Source organism: Macaca nemestrina, chromosome 4 (assembly GCF_043159975.1).
Source record: "Macaca nemestrina isolate mMacNem1 chromosome 4, mMacNem.hap1, whole genome shotgun sequence".
NCBI lineage: Eukaryota > Metazoa > Chordata > Mammalia > Primates > Cercopithecidae > Macaca > Macaca nemestrina.
The window spans coordinates 119,711,822-119,729,653 of NC_092128.1; the positions used below are offsets into that span (position 1 = coordinate 119,711,822).

The following is a 17,832-nucleotide window of genomic DNA, read 5'->3' on the forward strand; positions in this document are numbered from 1 at the left end:
TTAATAGCTGCACAGACTCCACCTTGTTCAGCTAGTAAATAGTCCAATTCTACCTGTTATATAGAACTACATTTGTCAAAGAGCCTGGGGACATTTGAATTCCCTTTAATGTCTGACTTGTATTTGTGGCTAAGAATTTTAGGTTTTCACTTAAGTTTCCTTAGGGTTAACTCATGACAGGTAAAGCTACCCCAGAGTACTGCTTGTCCTATTGCTGCCTTGATTTTTGCCAGATTAAGCCTATTGCTCATTTACTTCTGGAATTACGGGTCTTATGCGTTAAAGACTGTAAGTCTTGGAGAAGCAAGGATGGCCAAAATACATTCAGCTTCATTCCAAGTTTTTGATATACAATAGAAAGCTACCCCTAAAAGAACAGGTGGCTCCTGGGGTAGCCAGGAGTGGTTACAAGGGAGGACATTTTTTCCTGTTCACACCACAAACAAAAGCCAGCCCAATGGAGGTGCAAATAGAGGCCCTACAGGGTGTGATTTCTATCCATTGCTGCCAAGTTGGGTCTATAGAGATAACCTTTCTTTGTTCCACTGGGGGTAGCAAAACAATCTTTATTTTCCAGAAGTGGGTTGGAACCTTCCCAGATCAGGAAGTTGCTGTTGTTGTTTCCTGTATGTTCTGATCAGGGAGAAGGCACCTTATATGGTCTCCTCACTTACAAGCAGAATCTCATTTACCTTGCAGCAGTCTTCGGGGCTTGGTAACTAGAGTTAAATCAGAGGATTGCAGGAAAACATCTGCTTTTGTGTCACTAACACAACAGTGTGTACAAAAGACAGAATCATTAGTTCACTGGAGATATAGATACTTAACTTCCCAGGTTCAGGTAATAGTGGTAGTAGGATAGGGGGTTCAGGTGGAATCCATCAAGTGGGGGAGAGTTCCATCTAACATGTAGGAGTCTGCGTTCTTAGGGGTTGCAGTGGTTAGTTAGTTAAGAGATCTGGAGAGATGGCCATGGGATTTTCTGGATAAGCCAGAAGATGGAACCCTCTATCCGGGGGGTGTTGATGACAGTCCATTCCCATCCACACAGCATTAGGGTAATTGGGGGACCAAACAGGATTTACAGTGACAGCATGGTTTCCAGTTGGGCCTTAGAGTGGCCTCTATACCTGACAGGGAAAAAAGATGTTTTCAAGGAGGAGGAAGCTAGCTAAAGTGATAGAAAAGAAGCATTTCAGTCTGGAAGAAGAGAAAAATTAATGCTGCTTTTCCTATGCACAGCATCACATTATCACCCCTGGCTGAGTGTTGATTATTTTAAATAGGCAGTAGATGTCATCCAGAGGTTTACAGATACAGGTCATAGTGTCCTTCCTTTGTGCCTGTTACTCATAAGAAAAAATTTGAATATTTTACAGGTATACTCAAGTAGTTTTTTCCTGATGTTTAACAGTGGTGGGGGTGTTTAACAATACCTGATGGGGCCTCTTTTATTTTGGTTATAACTGATTTTCAGTGAATCTTTCATTTTCCATTTTTTGTAAGACTAAGTCTTCTGGTTGGAGGCAATACTTTATTTCCATATTCTTGAAGGGTCTATGAACCTAGCCTAAATTTTAAGGGAACATAGTGAGTTATGGCCAACCCCATTTCCCATTATGGGAAATCTCTGGGATTTTCTTTAACAAATGAACTTGTAGTTAAAAGACTCATAGGCAACTAAACATTCTAGGTCAGATAGCAATGGAAGTGGTAAGGCACTCATTAGCCCTGAAAACTCTAAGTACTATGAATAAAAGTTTAAAACTCCAAATTAAGTTTACACATAAAGAAAAGTCAAGAGCATAGAATTAGGTTATATTGGGGAAAACACTACTCCCACAGACATCTAATGAAACACACTTTAGCATCAAGCCACAACAATCATAAAAACTCACAGGAGCTGATGAAAAAGCTAAAAGAGAGAGTTACATGAATCTGAGAATCTTTCAAAAGAGATAGATTACAGGATAAAAAAGCAAAATTTATGGTAATTTAGCAAATTGATACCTTAAAAAATTGGTTTTAACATGTAGACCATTCTTTAGAAATTCTATTACAAAAAATTTCATTTTAATTACAGGTAGCTTAATCACATACAAAATGCCTTCCATAAATTCCCCTTCATGAACCTCACCCCAGCTTACACATGCCTTCTACAATATGCTTGGTCTTTCCTAAATAAACAGTCATTTTACTGTAGGACAAAAATTTACTATACAAGATCATTCCTCACACAAAATTATGTTTTCTTTATATTATTCCTTGTAAAAAGTGCAGTTTTATCAGTAACATTTTCTACATGTCTTCTTTTCTGCTCACTGACTCATAATTTAGGTCTCCATTTTAGTAACTTCTCAATTAGACAGTAATTATTTTTTCCCAATAAAGAATACATTTATTTGGCACATTTTATATAAACCTAAGAAGCAAGAAAAGTCATTGGCATTCTATCAATGAGAATCACTTTGTAATGTTAAGATTTTAACTCTACAAAAAACTCACTATTTAGGTATATATTTCTACATGTATTTAACTTTTTTTGCTTTTAAGAGTTTTATTTAAACCATCTCCCAAGAACCAAGATATCACATAAAGCTAGTAACCGTTTAAAGCCATATTAAACATTTTAAAGCCTATGAACATCAGTGATTTATCTAGGTAAAAATATTAAAGTTATATTTTAGAAGTGATCCACAACATTCTCTTCAAACTAATAAGTTTGGATTTGTCTTGTTCAATTTATGAGTGATCTTTTATCTATCATCTAATTTGAGAGCATGCTAGACACAACACATATATCACAATACCTGCACATACACCTAAACAAACACATTAAATAAAACAACTTATAAAAGACAGCTGGATTCAAGTTATTTACAAATTTGGGACCTATGTATGTGGTCAAATGTTGTTTTCCAAAATAGATATGCAAGACAAAAAGAGACAGGGAAGGGGATCTTATAGAATCAAATAAGGGAGGGAGGGAGTAAACTGTGTTGCTCTAGGGGAGACCCCAAAGTCCCAAGCCACCAGAGAGCTCACCCAGCAGTGGAGAGACTAAAGAAAAATTTTCAGGTGGCTGCTTGTCTGCCACTGCAGGAAGCTGTCTGTTGGGTTAAGGGTCCAAGACTCATAGTAAACTTAGTTGAGCAAGGTAGCTCATTGGGACTAGTGGAAGAAGATTGCTCTGTTATTGATGTGGAGCTTTTTCTCTCTCACACAGGGGACAGTTAGGACATTCTCATTGTCAGTGACCCTTTTGCTTATGGTAGACTCACTGATTCTGGCCTGGGGGCCAGCGAGTTGGGGACTCTTATCTGAGTATCCCAGATGCCAATCTTATGACACTTTCTTGATACAGGTAACCAGGAGGGGGTAGAGGACTTAAAGAATCTGCTAATAATTGCACTTTTTTCCTCCTAATGTCAGAGGCAGATTGAGTAATGAAATGTATACCCAGTAGTGCTTGCCTTTCTGGGGAGTCTGGGTCTGCAGTAGTATATTTCTTGAATGCCTCAACTAAGCAATCCTGAAACAGAGATGGATTATCATATTTTCCCTGAGTTATTTCTCTAATCTTATAATTGGCTGGCTTAACCACGCACTTTTTTCTGTTCTTTTTCTCATGGCACAACAAGCAGACAAAAATACTTACAAGTAGTCACAAGTTAAATCAAATAACATGGGCAACTTAACAAACTACCCTATGAACTTTTCTGTATTCTCTGAAAACTGGACAAATGTTTCCTTGTGTGAAGTCAAATTAGACACTAAAAATGGTACATGTATTCAAAATGTTCCTTTATTTCCATCAGTTACCTCCCATGATGGACACAGGTTTGATTTTAGTGACTGATGTGGGACCACACTTGTGGTGGTACTGGTTGAGCTTACTTCCGTGGGCAGCAGGAGGTACAGGCTGGGGCCAGCTGGATAAAGGGGGGTGGTGCCTGATGAACTTGGGGTGGAATAATTCATTAGAGAACTGGTAGGAATACCTCAGAATTGAGTAACTAAGGAGGAGTACCCTGGGAAGGGCATAGGCTAGTGGAATAGTTAGTAGAGGATTCCTTCACTATGACTTTCTGGTCCTGGAAGTAACATTTGGCAGTAAAAGGTCATAAAAGCCTGTACACATAAGGACCTCTTCTCCTTTTCCTTCTTTTTACAGAATAAGTCCAATTATAAAACATCATTGTAATATATGTTTAGGCCAAATCTGTTAGTTTTCTAATTTTTGTTGACCCTAAATGGTTTTGCAATAGAAAATGAATTCATTTTTCTTAACACTAAATTTGGATTTTCTCAAATAGCCTAAGACACCTTAATGGCAAGTCTTCTCAGATGCTCATCATTGTCTCCATGACTAATATATATTTTTACTGGACACAGAAACTTTTCTAAGTCTAGTGAGAGGCAAAGCAACTGGGCCTTTGCTACGTTTTTCTTTTAGATTTTCACTTAGTGCAGAGAAGGTATAATTATAATCCACTTACAAAAGTGGATTATAAATGTTTGCCAGGGAGTAGAATATGAGAAAAGGTATATTTTTAAAGCAGAGTGTAGAAGGAAAAGTGTAAATAAAGTGACAACAAGAAAATAAAATACAAGGTCAGGTGCAGTGGCTCATGACTGTAATTCCAGCACTTTGAAAGGCTGAAGTGGGAGCATTGCATGAGCTCAGGAGTTTGACAACTGGACAACACAGCAAAACCCCATCTCCACAAAAACACAAAAATTAGCTGGACGTGGTTGCACGTTCTTGTAGTCCCAGCTACTTGGGAGGCTGAAATGGGAGGATCACTTGATCTCAGGAAGTGGAGGTTGCAGAGAGCTGAGATTGTATCACGACACTCCAGCCTGGGCTACTACTCCCTCTATTGAGGGAGACTGTGTCTCAAAAAACAAACAGCAAACAAACAAAAAAGAAAATAAAATGCTGTTACAGAAAATGATAACTTAGAGCAGAAAATAAGAAAAAGCAAGACAAAGATCCTGCTAGGGTGATCTTCCAACCCACAATCCTAGAAAGAATGCCATTGCCAAAAATCCTGGAGCATCCGGGGGGCAGCCAAAAATAGCAAATGCTGAAAACCTAGAGTACTCAGCCAGTGAGGAACCCCACACCAAATGCCAGAAATGTCAGAGAGTCCGGGGACTAGCCAAATGCCAAAAACCCTGGAGAATGAGGAAGTGATCAAACCCCTAAGGACTAGTTAGGGCCACAGAAAAAGGAGACTGTGGCATCCCAGAGTCAACGCAACGGAATACCTCTCACAACCGATTGTCCTGCCTTTAATAATTGCCCAGGGAGTTAAAGAAAAAAAAAAGACTTCAAACAAAGCATTCATTTTAGGACTGAAAATAAAATGACTGCTGGAGTCAGAGGAGAAAGGACCAGGGGAAGGGGTGACAGGGACATGTTTCAGGGCACTTATCCCATCATCCCATCATCTTGCCACCTCTCACAATCTCGTCATCCCACCACCTCTCTATCTCCAGTCCCTGTCTTGCCATATTGCCTCTGCACTGGTTGTTGCTGTCTCCACTGTCTCGCTGCCTCTCACTTGCTGTGTTCATCCCTTCGTGGTTGGCAGAGGATGCCAGACAGGTGAGCCCCCAAACTGGGGCTTAGCCTGGAGGAGGTTCTTGGCTTTTCCCAAGAAACAATTCAAGGGTGAGCCAGTGGTGTTAGCACCTTTTATTGAAGCAGTAGTGTACAGCAGCAGCAGAGGTATTGCTTCTTACAGAGCAGGGCTACCCCATAACAAATGTGCCCAGAGTATAGCTCAGTGGTAGTTCTGCAGTCATATTTAAACCCACATTTAATTGTGTGCAAATTAAGGGACAGATTATGCAGCAGTTTCTAGGAAAATCATGGTAACTTCCAGGTCATTGGTTCTTTGCCATAGAAAGGGGCAGTAAATTCTGAGTGTTGCCATGGCAATGGTAAACTAACATGGTACTGGTGGCCATGTCTTATGGAGCAGTGCTTTTATCTCTTCCTTGTTTCAGCTCGTCTTCATAAAGTCCAGAGTCTAAGCCCTGTCTCCAGAGTCAAGCCCCACCTCCTACCTTGGAATTATCCTTGGATTCCAGGTAAAGATCAGATTTGGTCATGCTGTTAAATTAGGCTTGCCTATGTTTTCTTGAGGTTTTTTCATCTATGTTCTCATCAAGGATACTGGCCTATAATCTCTTTTCTGGTATTGTCTTCATCCAACTTTATTATGAGAGTAATGCTTGCTTAGTAAAATTAGCTTGGAAGTGTTCTCCCTTCTTCAAGTTTTTGGAAGAGTTTGAGAAAGATTGTCATTAATTTTTCTTTTAATATTTGTTAAAAATTACCCATAAAACCAACTGGTTCTGAGCTTTTATTTGTTGGGAATTTTTTGATTACTGCTTTAAACTCCTTATTTGTTATGATTGTGTTCAGATTTTTCTATTTCTTCATAATCCAGTCTTCATATGTTGTATGCATCTAGAAATTTATCCATTTTGCTAGGTTACATAATTCATAGGTGTATAATTATTTATAGCAATCTCTTATATTACTTTGTCTCTCTGTAGAATCTATTGTAATACCACCTCTTTCATTTATAATTTTGTTCACTCGAGTCTTCTGTGTTTTATTGCTTAATTAGATTTGGCAATTGTGTCTATCTTTTAAAAAAATTAACTCTTAGTTTTGTTCATTGTTTTCTATTGTCTTTCTAGTCTGTTTTAATTTCTATTATATTCTTTCTTCTACTACCTTTGGACATTTTTTTCTTTTTCTGGTTTCTACTATGTTAAATTGTTTTTTTACAGTCTTTCTATTCTTTAATGTAGGCATTTATTACTACATAATGTCCTGTTAGAACAGCTTTTGCTTCATCTAATCAGTCTTGCTATGTTGCGTTTTAATTTCAGTTTCCATTTTAGACTGGAGTTGGGTTACAGACCATTTCAGGGTCCACTGTCAGGATCAAGATTGGAGAGCCAGTTCTCTAAGTCATGGGAGGATATGATTCCTCTTGGGTTCCTTGATAAGTGGTGCTGGTGGCAGGCCCAAGGCCAAATGGGGCTGTAGCTTAGTCCACATAGGGATGGAACGATTTCTGGATCTGTAGCCAGGACCATGGTTGGTGACATTTCTTCCTGGGTGCAGACCTGACTTATCAAAACGGCCTTTTTTGGTCTTGTCTCCACTATGATTTTGCAGCCTCCTATATGGATCCCAAAGCTCCCATACATTACTTTTGATCATGGACAGCTGCAAAATTTTGGTGTTGTAGAGGAATATAATTGGACTCTTAGCCTTCCAACTTATTGAAGTATTTGGTCCTTTTTGTAATTTTGATCTATTCATTGAAGTTTATATTTTGTTTATACATAATTTTTCATATTTCTTTTAGTTTTTGACCAAGTTTTTATTCCGTGCTTTGGGCATATTTAAGACAGTTGTTTTAAAGTCTTTGGCATGTCCGATGCTAACGACTTTAAGGTAAGGCCATCCTTGGCCTCATCAAGGGTAATTTCTGACCATTTATTTTGTTTCTGCTTTAAATGTGTATAAATTTAAAGGATAAAAGTACAGTTTTCTTACATGGATATATTGCACAGTGGTGAAGTCTGGATGGACTGTTTTTTGTTGTTGTTGTTGTTGTTGTTTGTTTTTTTCCTTTTATAGGCCACGCTTTCCTCTTTCTTTCTTTCCTTGGTATTTTTGTTGTTGAAATCTGGACACTTGAATGTTAAATATAGTATGGTAACTCTGGAAATTACATTCTCTCTTTTCCACAGTTTTTTTTTTCTTTTTTATAATTGGTGAAGGTTGTAGTAGTCCATTTGTTTAATGACTTTTGCCAACTATATTTGCAGGGTCTATATTTTTTTGTTGTGTGTGATAACTGAGTCTCTGTTTCTTGTGGTTTTTTTGTTGTTGTTGTTATTTTACAGAGATGTTCTTGAATGCCAAGAAAGAGAGGAGTGAGAAAATGATAGAAGGAGAAGACAAAAGTAGAAAAGAAATAAAATCTCTACTGGCCTTTGCAGATTGGCTGTATACTGAGGACTTGTTTCAAAATTTATGCGGGCTACATTGAACCTAGCGATTATCTTAATGTGAGACTTGCAGTCTTCTTAGGTCTTTTCTGAGCATGCATCTTGCCCTGGCCACGTGCTTGGCTTTATAAATTCCCCTATATACACAGATGTTTTTGAATGCCCTACTTTCCAAAAGAATCTCTCTCCCCAGATTTTCCTTTCAGGCTTTAGGAAGCATATTGTGTCTCAACCGTAATTTTTTGCTCTGGACAGCTTCAAGTTACCTGAATACTTACAATGTTTTTAAGCAATGCCCACTGCTTTTCCAGCCTTTGTAAGTTGTGCATTAGGCAAAACGTACAATCATGTTGTGAGTGTTCTTTAGGTCGACCCCAGGCAGGTTATAACAGACATAAACCAGAACTGCCAATAAGATATCCTCTCTTCCCTCTGAAACAGGGACTCATACCCCTCAGGGACTATGGGTTGATGTCTGCAAGACTGCTGCCACATTAGAGATGGGGTGAGGCCTGGTAAGGGAAACATGCTACAAAGCTTTTCTTCCATTTTTTATGTTGCCTTTTTCTAGATTTAGCAGTTATTGGTTGCTTAACCTTTGACTGTTTTCCAGAGTTCTGACAAAGTTAGTTCTTATAGTTTTTGCTTGTTTTTCGATGTTTCTATGTGATGGATCTACTCCATCATTTTGCTGACATGACTTTGCCAGGGATTTTTAAGTAATTTATTTTCCTGTATCTTGCAAAGACGCGAGAGGTTTCAGAAGCTGACTTAGGACCAAAGACCATGATGAATATACCAAAATAATATATTTAAAGAGATTTTGAAAACTCTCTTATTAAAACTTTATTGAATACTGGTAACAGCATGACTGATATAATAGCAAGAATCCCAGATTCAGAATGAACAGAACTGAGTTATGCCCCCGGGCTCCCTGCTTACTACTTGAGTGTTCTTCCTTACATACATCACTAAGCCTTTCAAGCCTATTTTCCCATTTCTAAAATGTCAATAATATTAATTATTGGCCGGGCACGGTGGCTCAAGCCTGTAATCCCAGCACTTTGGGAGGCCGAGACGGGCGGATCACGAGGTCAGGAGATCGAGACCATCCTGGCTAACACCGTGAAACCCCGTCTCTACTAAAAATACAAAAAACTAGCCGGGCGAGGTGGCGGGCGCCTGTAGTCCCAGCTACTGGGGAGGCTGAGGCAGGAGAATGGCGTGAACCCGGGAGGCGGAGCTTGCAGTGAGCTGAGATCCGGCCACTGCACTCCAGCCCGGGCTACAGAGCAAGACTCCGTCTCAAAAAAAAAAAAAAAAAAAAAAAAAAATTAATTATTTAACACTCTTATAAAGAGATACTGAAAATTAAGGTGAAAAAATTGAGATCATGGTTAACATACAAAGTTCTATTAAAAATAATTTATAAGAATAACCACAATAATACATTCCTTTACCTAAGCATTGTCACAATTTCCATCATAGCACATTAACTTGTTTCTTTATATTTTTCAACTTTAAATTTTTTTATGTGAAGCTTATTTAAAACATCAAAATGACTTTGTTAGAATTACACAATGTGTTATATGTAAATAATCTGGTCAATTTACTGAAATGTCTATAGCTCCAGGAAAAAAAATACACAGAAGGAAAAGGATTCAATTGACCTGTTCCTGAATCTCTGAGTACACTACTTCCTCACACTTTGACTCTATTCTACTCGGGTGCACGTAACTAAACGTAGGAAAAAAAAAAAAAAAAAAGTAACATCAGCATTAGTGAATTATTTAGGTTTGGCTCAGAAAAGTTCATTTTAATCCATTTTAAATTACACAGGGAACTTATCTCAAATAGCCTTCAAATTTAGATAGAGAGCTTACATTTTTTGTGTTTACATAGAGGAAACAATCCTTTCCATAGATGAGAAAATCAAAGGTAAAGGAAATGTTCTCATAAAATTTGCAATACTTAAAAAATACCCAAGAAACAATATTAATGCAGCAAAACTAAGGTTCCTGGTGTATAAATGATTCATTGTATTAGAGATTAATGCATAGCTGTCATGCCTTTATTGATACATGAATTAAATGAAAGGACATTTCATTAGATCTCCAGGAAGTGATTGGCTGATTGGGTTCAAATCACAAAGATGATTATTTCTAACAGGAAAGAGTACTATTGGCACATCAGTGTTACAGTCTAACAATAAAGAATTTTTTTCAACTTTCTACTTCAGACACATTTTTAAACACCCTAATATTCCATTTTTATAATAGAGGAAATGCTGAAATAGACTCCCACTAATCTATCTCCAAGATCCAATGATTACGTACAGGAGTTAATCTTGTTTCATCTTACCTTTCTTATTCACCTCCTCCCCCAACCCCCACATTCACATACACAGTGGATTATTTTGAAACAAATCTTAGAAAGACAAATTGGTAATTATATAAATGTTTCAAAATGTTTCTCTGAAAGATAAGGGATCTATTTTTAATACAATGTAAATACCATCATAACAACTAAAAATAATTATTCTATATTGTTTTAAAATATTTAGTTGGTATTTAAATTTTCCCCACTGTTACATTTTCCCTTTTTTTTTTTTTTTTTTTTTTTGAGACAGAGTCTCGCTCTGTCACCCAGGCTGGAGTGTAGTGGCGCGATCTTGACTCACTGCAAGCTCTGCCTTCCGGGTGCACGCCATTCTCCAGTCTCCTGAGTAGCTGGGACTACAGGCGCCCGCCACCATGCCTGGCTAATTTTTTTTTGTATTTTTAGTAGAGACAAGGTTTCACCGTGTTAGCCAGGTTGGTCTCGATTTCCTGACCTTGTGATCCTCCCGCGTTGGCCTCCCAAAGTGCTGGGATTACAGGCGTGAGCCACCACGCCTGGCCTGTATTTTTCAAATGGTTACTTATTAGAATCAGGATCCAAATAAAATTCATATATTGCATTTGGTCGATGTGTTTTTGCAAGGTTGTTTTAATCTACAGATTTCTCCATTCTTCTTTATTTTCCCTTTTAATTTATTCATTAAAGACACTAGACAGTTCTCTTGTAGAATTCCCTGCTATCTGAATTTTATGGTTGCACATCACCTTTTGTCATCTCATAAGTTCTCTGTCACCTGTATTGCTTACAAAATTGTTAAGTTTATAGTATTGAAATAAAAGGTGATATACATTTAGAGAATACAAATCTCAGTTCACAAAATCCAATTTACAAAAAAGGACTTTGTCCTTTACAATTCAGTGTTAATTCTGACTTTAGGCTGGCAGAAAAGTTAACTTTACCATTTTCCAAAGACAAGGCAAAATGGAGAACTTACAGTCAAAAGTAGCATTTCTTAGAATAAACATGTCATATTTCTTGTACACTTATATTTGCAAACAAGTCACACTAACTCATAAGCAATATTTCCTATATCCTTACACAAGCTCCTTTGCACAGTTTGCATATATTTTTGTATTAATTACCTAGAAGTGGAACTACTGGATTTCAAATGTTGTGAATCCACGTATTCAATGACCTTATCTAATTTTCTTCTGAAAAGTTGCTTTGGTTTACACCCCATTCAAAATTGTCCCCATTTTTGGAAAAAGTATTCACTGTTAAAATTTTAATTGGAAAAGAAATTACTAAGGGCCAATTTCTTTCACATATGCTATCTCATTTTGTTATAATAATTTTATGAGTTAGATTACAAAGTCAATTTGTAACTCCACACAACTTCAAATTTACAAAGTATGAGTTGAACCTTAATCTGTCAACTCTAAACTCATACCCTTGGTACAATCCTAGGCTACTCTCTTAGGGCTAACTGCTAAGAGAGAGTTTTTTGAGAGCAGAACAACAGATAGGCTAGTCTTTTAGGAGTTGTTTTAGAATAACAAGGTGTAAATGCATGAGTTTATAGACCTGTATAATGTAGAGGACCTGAGATGATAGTAATAACCTTAATGACCTTTATCTGACCTTCCAGGTTAAAGATTTAAGTAAAGAATCCAAATCCCACATTATAAAACTCTAAAGACATTTTCATCTGGCATATATTCTGGTCAACAAAGAAGAGAGTGTGTGTGTGTGTGTGTGTGTGTGTGTGTGTGTGTCTAAGAGATAGTGCTTAAGATATTTAATGCTTTAGTCCCTCAAGGAAGTGACTTTTTTCTGTTATTTTTTGAAATAGGTGTTGTTTGAGGGATTTCAGACTATTTTTCCTTTTTGTCCCTACAAACAAATAAATCGTTCTTTCCCAGCAAGTTCAGCCTTTCATTTGTGACAAATTTTAAAACCTGACTGGCTGAAAAATGGGACGGTTTATTTTTCTTTCCCTTTTGTGAATGAGGCATTAAGTCTAAAATTGCCTTCAATGACAAATTCCTTTCATCCTTAATCCCTCAAAGAAATACCTTAGTGAACTATAAGTGAGAGAAGGCTTCAAAGAAAGAGGTGAGCTCAGTCTTGTAAATAAACCCACCTGAAAAATAGAAGTAACAAAGATAGGCTTACCTTATAGTATTTTATTTTTTAATTGGGCTTAAATGGTTGAAAATGTAAAAAAAAGTATAGTTGCATCATTTTCTAATTATTTTGTCACCTGAGTTTAATTTTTTACCCTCTTTCTATTATTTATTTGGGAATATGAAGAAAAAAATAGTCTTGACTTTTAATTTATTTAAATTGTCTGTGTCGTTACAGAGGAAAGTCCTTTAAATGGTTGTATAACGAGCAGCTCTGCTAAAATCTGGTTAACATCTTAAGCTACTTTTATACACTTTCACTTATTGAAAGATGTGTTGTTGACCTATTATGTGCTGAACATTGTGCCAAGCCCTGAGAGATGTTGAGATAACTAAGATGATGGCATTAGTCCAACGACTGTACCACCATCTACAGACTTAAACATGGAAAATTGACTAGGAGTAGAAATAAAATGCATGTGTAGTGAAATTGCTTTGAATGGCAATCAAACGTTTGTTTTCTTTGCTTTTAACTAGAACTAAAAGAATGAAGAGGCACATGTGCTGAAATTAGAATAGAAATAAAGGAAAGGCAATATAGACCAAGAAAACACATCTATAAGGTAAAACGAGTTTTAAAAGCACTGCAGAAATTGTTCTCTAAGACTTTGTATGGAGAAGTAGTTGATAAACTTGAAATTAACATTGATTTTTTAAGGTCAACTTGAAAATGATTTAAGGAGTAAAATGTAAATTTGAACTTGATTTATGACAAAGGGATGCAAAGATTGAAGTAACTGAAAAGAATCCTGGACTTCTTTATGAATATACTGGTTTAAACTGGCTTAAATTTTGATAAAGATTATTTTCAAATATTCAACTTAAAATCTTGAAAACAAAGTGAATATAAGCAACATTTTCTTTAATTTTTAAATATTTTAATTGGTAAATGGGCACTTAATGTTTTCTAAATGGTTTGAGGTATAATTCACATAACATAAAATTCTTCGATTTAAAAATGTACAATTCAATAATTTTTAGTATATTCACAAACTTGAGCAGTTATCACCAGGATCTAATTTAGAACAATTTTTTAATTTAAAAAGAAACTTCCTGCCCATTAGCAGTCACTCTCCATCCATTCCCATCCTCCAGCTACAAATCTGCTTCCTTTCTCTAAAGGTTTATCCATTCTGGACATTTCATAAAAAAAAATTGTACAATGTAAATTTCTTTTGCGATTGTTTTACTCCACTTAGCATAGTATTTTCAAGGTTCTTCTATGTGGTTGCATCATGTTACAGTACTTAATTCTTTGTCTTGCTTAATGATATTACATTGTTTGAATATACTGAATTTTATTTATTCATGTATAAATTGATGGACATTTGCTGGGTTGTTTCCACTTTTTGGTTACTATGACTAATGCTCCTGTGAACATTCATGTGCAGTTTATTATGTGAACGTAATGTGTTAATTTTTCTCCTGGTGGATTTTCTTGATCATATGGTAACTCTATATTTAACCTTTTGGCAGAATTGCCAAGTTATTTTCCAAAGTGGCTATACCATTTTATATGCCCACCAATGATATAGAACAGTTCTAATTTCTCACGTCCTATCTGATTGTTATTTTGTTTTTCTTATACCCGTCCTCATGGCTGGGAAGTGGTATCTCAGTGCAATTCTTGTTTTTATTTTTCTAATGACTAATAATGTTGAGTATCTTTTTATGTGCTTATTAGCCATTCATTTTTTCTGATTGACATAAGTCTATTCATACAATTAGCTCATTTTAAACAATTTTATTGAAATCCATTCAATTTACCAATGTAAGTGTGCAGTTCAATGGCTTTTTAGTAAATTACATTATTTTTAGAAACCCGTGTGAAAATATCTACCACAGAAAAGTTGCCAACGTAATCACTAAGTATATAATTAAGTAATATTAATTACATTCCTAATGTTGTCAATTTGTGTGTTGAAATCCTAACCCCCATGTGATGGTACCAGGAGGTGAAGTCTTTGTGAGATGGCTAGGAGCTTAGGGTGGACCCCTACTGAATGCTCTGTAACCATCATAGCTATCTATTTCCTCAAATTTTTAATAACTCTGAAGAGAGACTGTGTAAACATTAAGCAATAATTCCCTGTTACCTTTCCTCAAACCTTGTAACCTCTTTTGTAGTTTTTGTCTCTAGAATTTGCCCATTTTTGTACCCATAGAAGTGAAATAATAGAATATTTGTTCTTTTTTGTCTAGTGTATTTTACTTACTATATGTTGTCAAGGTTCATCAAGTTGTAGTACATATCAGAATTTCATTCCTTTTCATGGCCGAATAATACTCCATTTTACATAAATGCTATATTTTGCTTACCCATTCATTGTTTGATACACATTTGGGTTGTTTTCACCTTTGGACTACTGTGTATAATACTGCAGTGAACAAGGGCATGCAAATATGTATTCGAGTCCCTGCTTTCAAAACCTTTGGGTAAATATCTAGGAATACGATTGCCATATTCAAATGTGGTTCTAGGTTTAGCTTTTTGAGAAGCTGCCAAATTATTTTTCTGTAGTAGCTGTAACATTTCATGTTCCCAGCAGCAATGTACAAGATTCCAATATCTCAATATCCTTGCCAATACTTATTTTTCATTTTTTTGCCAATAGACATCCTAAATGGTGTGAAATAGTATCTCATTGTGGTTTTGGCTTGCATTTCCTTAATTAATAATGACACAGAGCATCTTTTGTTGTGATTATTGGCCATTTGTATATATTTTCTGAAAATACTACTCAAATCCTTTTTATTTTTAGATTGGGCTGTTTGGTTTTTCTTGGTAGGTTGTAGGAGTTCTTTATATATTCTGGATATTAATCCCTTATAAGACAGAGATTTTTGAGTATTTTCACTCATTTTTTTGGTTATATTTTCACTCTTTTGATAGTATCCTTTAAAAAAATATATGAAGTGTAACAAACCTGTTATTTTCCTGTATTGCCTGTGCCGATGGTGTCATGTCAAAAAATGTTTGCAAATCCAATGTAAAGATGTTTCTCTATGTTGTCTTGTAACAGTTTTATAGTTTCAGCATTTAAGTTCAAATTTTTAATGCATTTTTAGTTATATTTTGTATATGGTGTAAGGTAAGGGTCCAATTTCATTCTTTTAAATGTAGATATCTAAATGTTATAGCACCATTGTTGAAAAGACTTATTCCCCCCACTGAGTCATGTATTAGTTTGCTAGGACATCAATAACAAAATACAACAAATTATTTTTTAAAACAGTAATTTGTCTTTTCATAGTCCAGGAGCTAGAAGTCCAAGCTCAAGTGTTGGCAAGGCCATGCTCCTTTTGAAGGTGTTAGTGAAAAACTTAATTCAGGCCTTCTTCCTAGCTTCTGTTACTTCCTTGGCTTGTGGAAACATGACTTCAATCTATACACTGCATTCTCTTTGTATCACTATGTCCAGATTTTCCATTTTTATAAGGATACCAGTCATATTGGATTGGGGTCCACTCTATTCCAGTATGGCCTTATCTTAATTCATTACATTTGCATTGGACCTGTTATTGTGCAAATGTTTGTGCTTTCCCTTACAATTTGTATGTTGAAAGCCTAACCTCCAAAGTGATGGTAACAGGAGGTGAAGTCTTTGGGATGTGATTAGGAGCTGAGGGTGGACCCCGATTGAATGAGATTAGTGCCTTTATAAAAGAGGACTCAGACAGATCTGTGCCCCTTCCACCATGTGAAGATACCAGGAAAAGGCAGCTGTCTGTGAACTAGAAAGTTGTTTCTCACCAGACACTGAGTCTGCTGGTGCCTTGATCTTCAACTTCCTGGTCTCTGAATTGTGAAAAATACATTTCTCTTATTTATTATTTCTGCTATTTATTTCTGTCATATTTAATAAATTTATTATGTATAATTTATTATTCTGTAGCATATAAATAGTATAGCATACTCTATTTATATAGAGATAAATAATACAGTATACTACAGACACGCAATCTATAGTAATTTGTTAGATTAGCTCAGATGGACTAAAACAGACCTTATTTCTAAGTAAGGTCACATTCTGAGGTACCGGGGTTAGGATTTCCACAGTGAATTTTGGAAGACACAATTCAACCCATAACAGTCTGCCCTCTGGTCCTCCCAAATTCATGTTCTTCTCACATGCAAAATACATTCATCCCATTCCATCATCCCCCAAATTATTAACTAATTTCACCATCAACTCTAGGTACAAAATCTCACCCGACTATCTTCTAAATTAGGTGTGGGTAAGACTCAGGTCATGATTCCTCCTGAAGCAACATTGATCTCTATCTGTGAATCTGTGAAACCAGACAACAAGTCAATCTGCTTCCCTATAGAGTAGTATCTGAGAAGGATTGATTCTAGGACCCTCTGTGGATTACTAGGTCTGGAAATACTCAAGTCCCTTAGCTGGATCCACAATCAGAGTTATAGGAGGAGGGTCGGTCCACTGTATAATGGTGGGACAGATATAGATAACATAGATATTCTGATTCATATCAAGAGAAATTGGAAGAAGAAAAAGGGATCATAGGTCCCAAGAAAGTCTGAATACTGTCAGAGAAAACTCGGTTAGGTTTTAAGGCTTGGAAATAATCCTCTTTAACTAGATGACCTGTCCTCAGGCTCACCAGAGTGGCCGCCACCCCCTGCCCTGGGTTGCAGCCCCACTCACTGGAACGGAGGAGGTAGCTCCGCCCTCATTCTCATTATTCCCTTTCGTGAAGCATAACATGGATCAGCCTGTTTCTTGCTAATAGAATCCCCCAAATCTAGCAGTCTTCCTTCATTATGTCTCAGTTATCTCCCCTTAGTCCAACCTGTCAGGGTTTCTGTTGAGATGGTCGATTAGATCCTCAGGTTACAGGTCATATGCCCAATCTCTTTAGCAGACGGTTGTTCAGCCACACCCTTAGTGTTTTCTCCAGAGCACATTCTTTCAATTTTTTTTTTAAAAAAGGTGACAGACTGTTAATTGCCTTCTAAGTTCAGATTTCTTTTTGCTTGGGATTTCCTTTTTCAATTTGTCTCTCCCTCTCAGGTAAGTAGCAATGAGAACAAGGCTGTAAATTCAAAACTTTGGTTATAAATCTCAATTAAATATTAAAATTCTTCACTTACAAGTTTTACTTTCCACATAAAATGCATATCAACCTAGTTCTCTGTCACTTTCTACTAGGATCACGTCTCCTCCAGAGTCTAATAAAATTTACCTTATTTCTGTCTGAGACCTTGCCAGAAGTACCTTTAACATTCATATTT

At 36.4% G+C, this 17,832-nt stretch overlaps 1 long non-coding RNA gene across 1 annotated transcript in view; it reads left to right on the forward strand.

The window, feature by feature from the left end:
• The first annotated feature begins 5,974 nt into the window (after positions 1-5,974).
• LOC105492365 (uncharacterized) overlaps positions 5,975-17,832 on the forward strand; it is a 43,538-nt gene continuing 31,680 nt past the window's right edge. Inside the window, exons 1-2 of the long non-coding RNA XR_011621694.1 lie at positions 5,975-6,102; positions 13,053-13,138. This is a non-coding gene — a long non-coding RNA (uncharacterized lncRNA). The remainder of the gene's footprint in view (positions 6,103-13,052; positions 13,139-17,832) is intronic.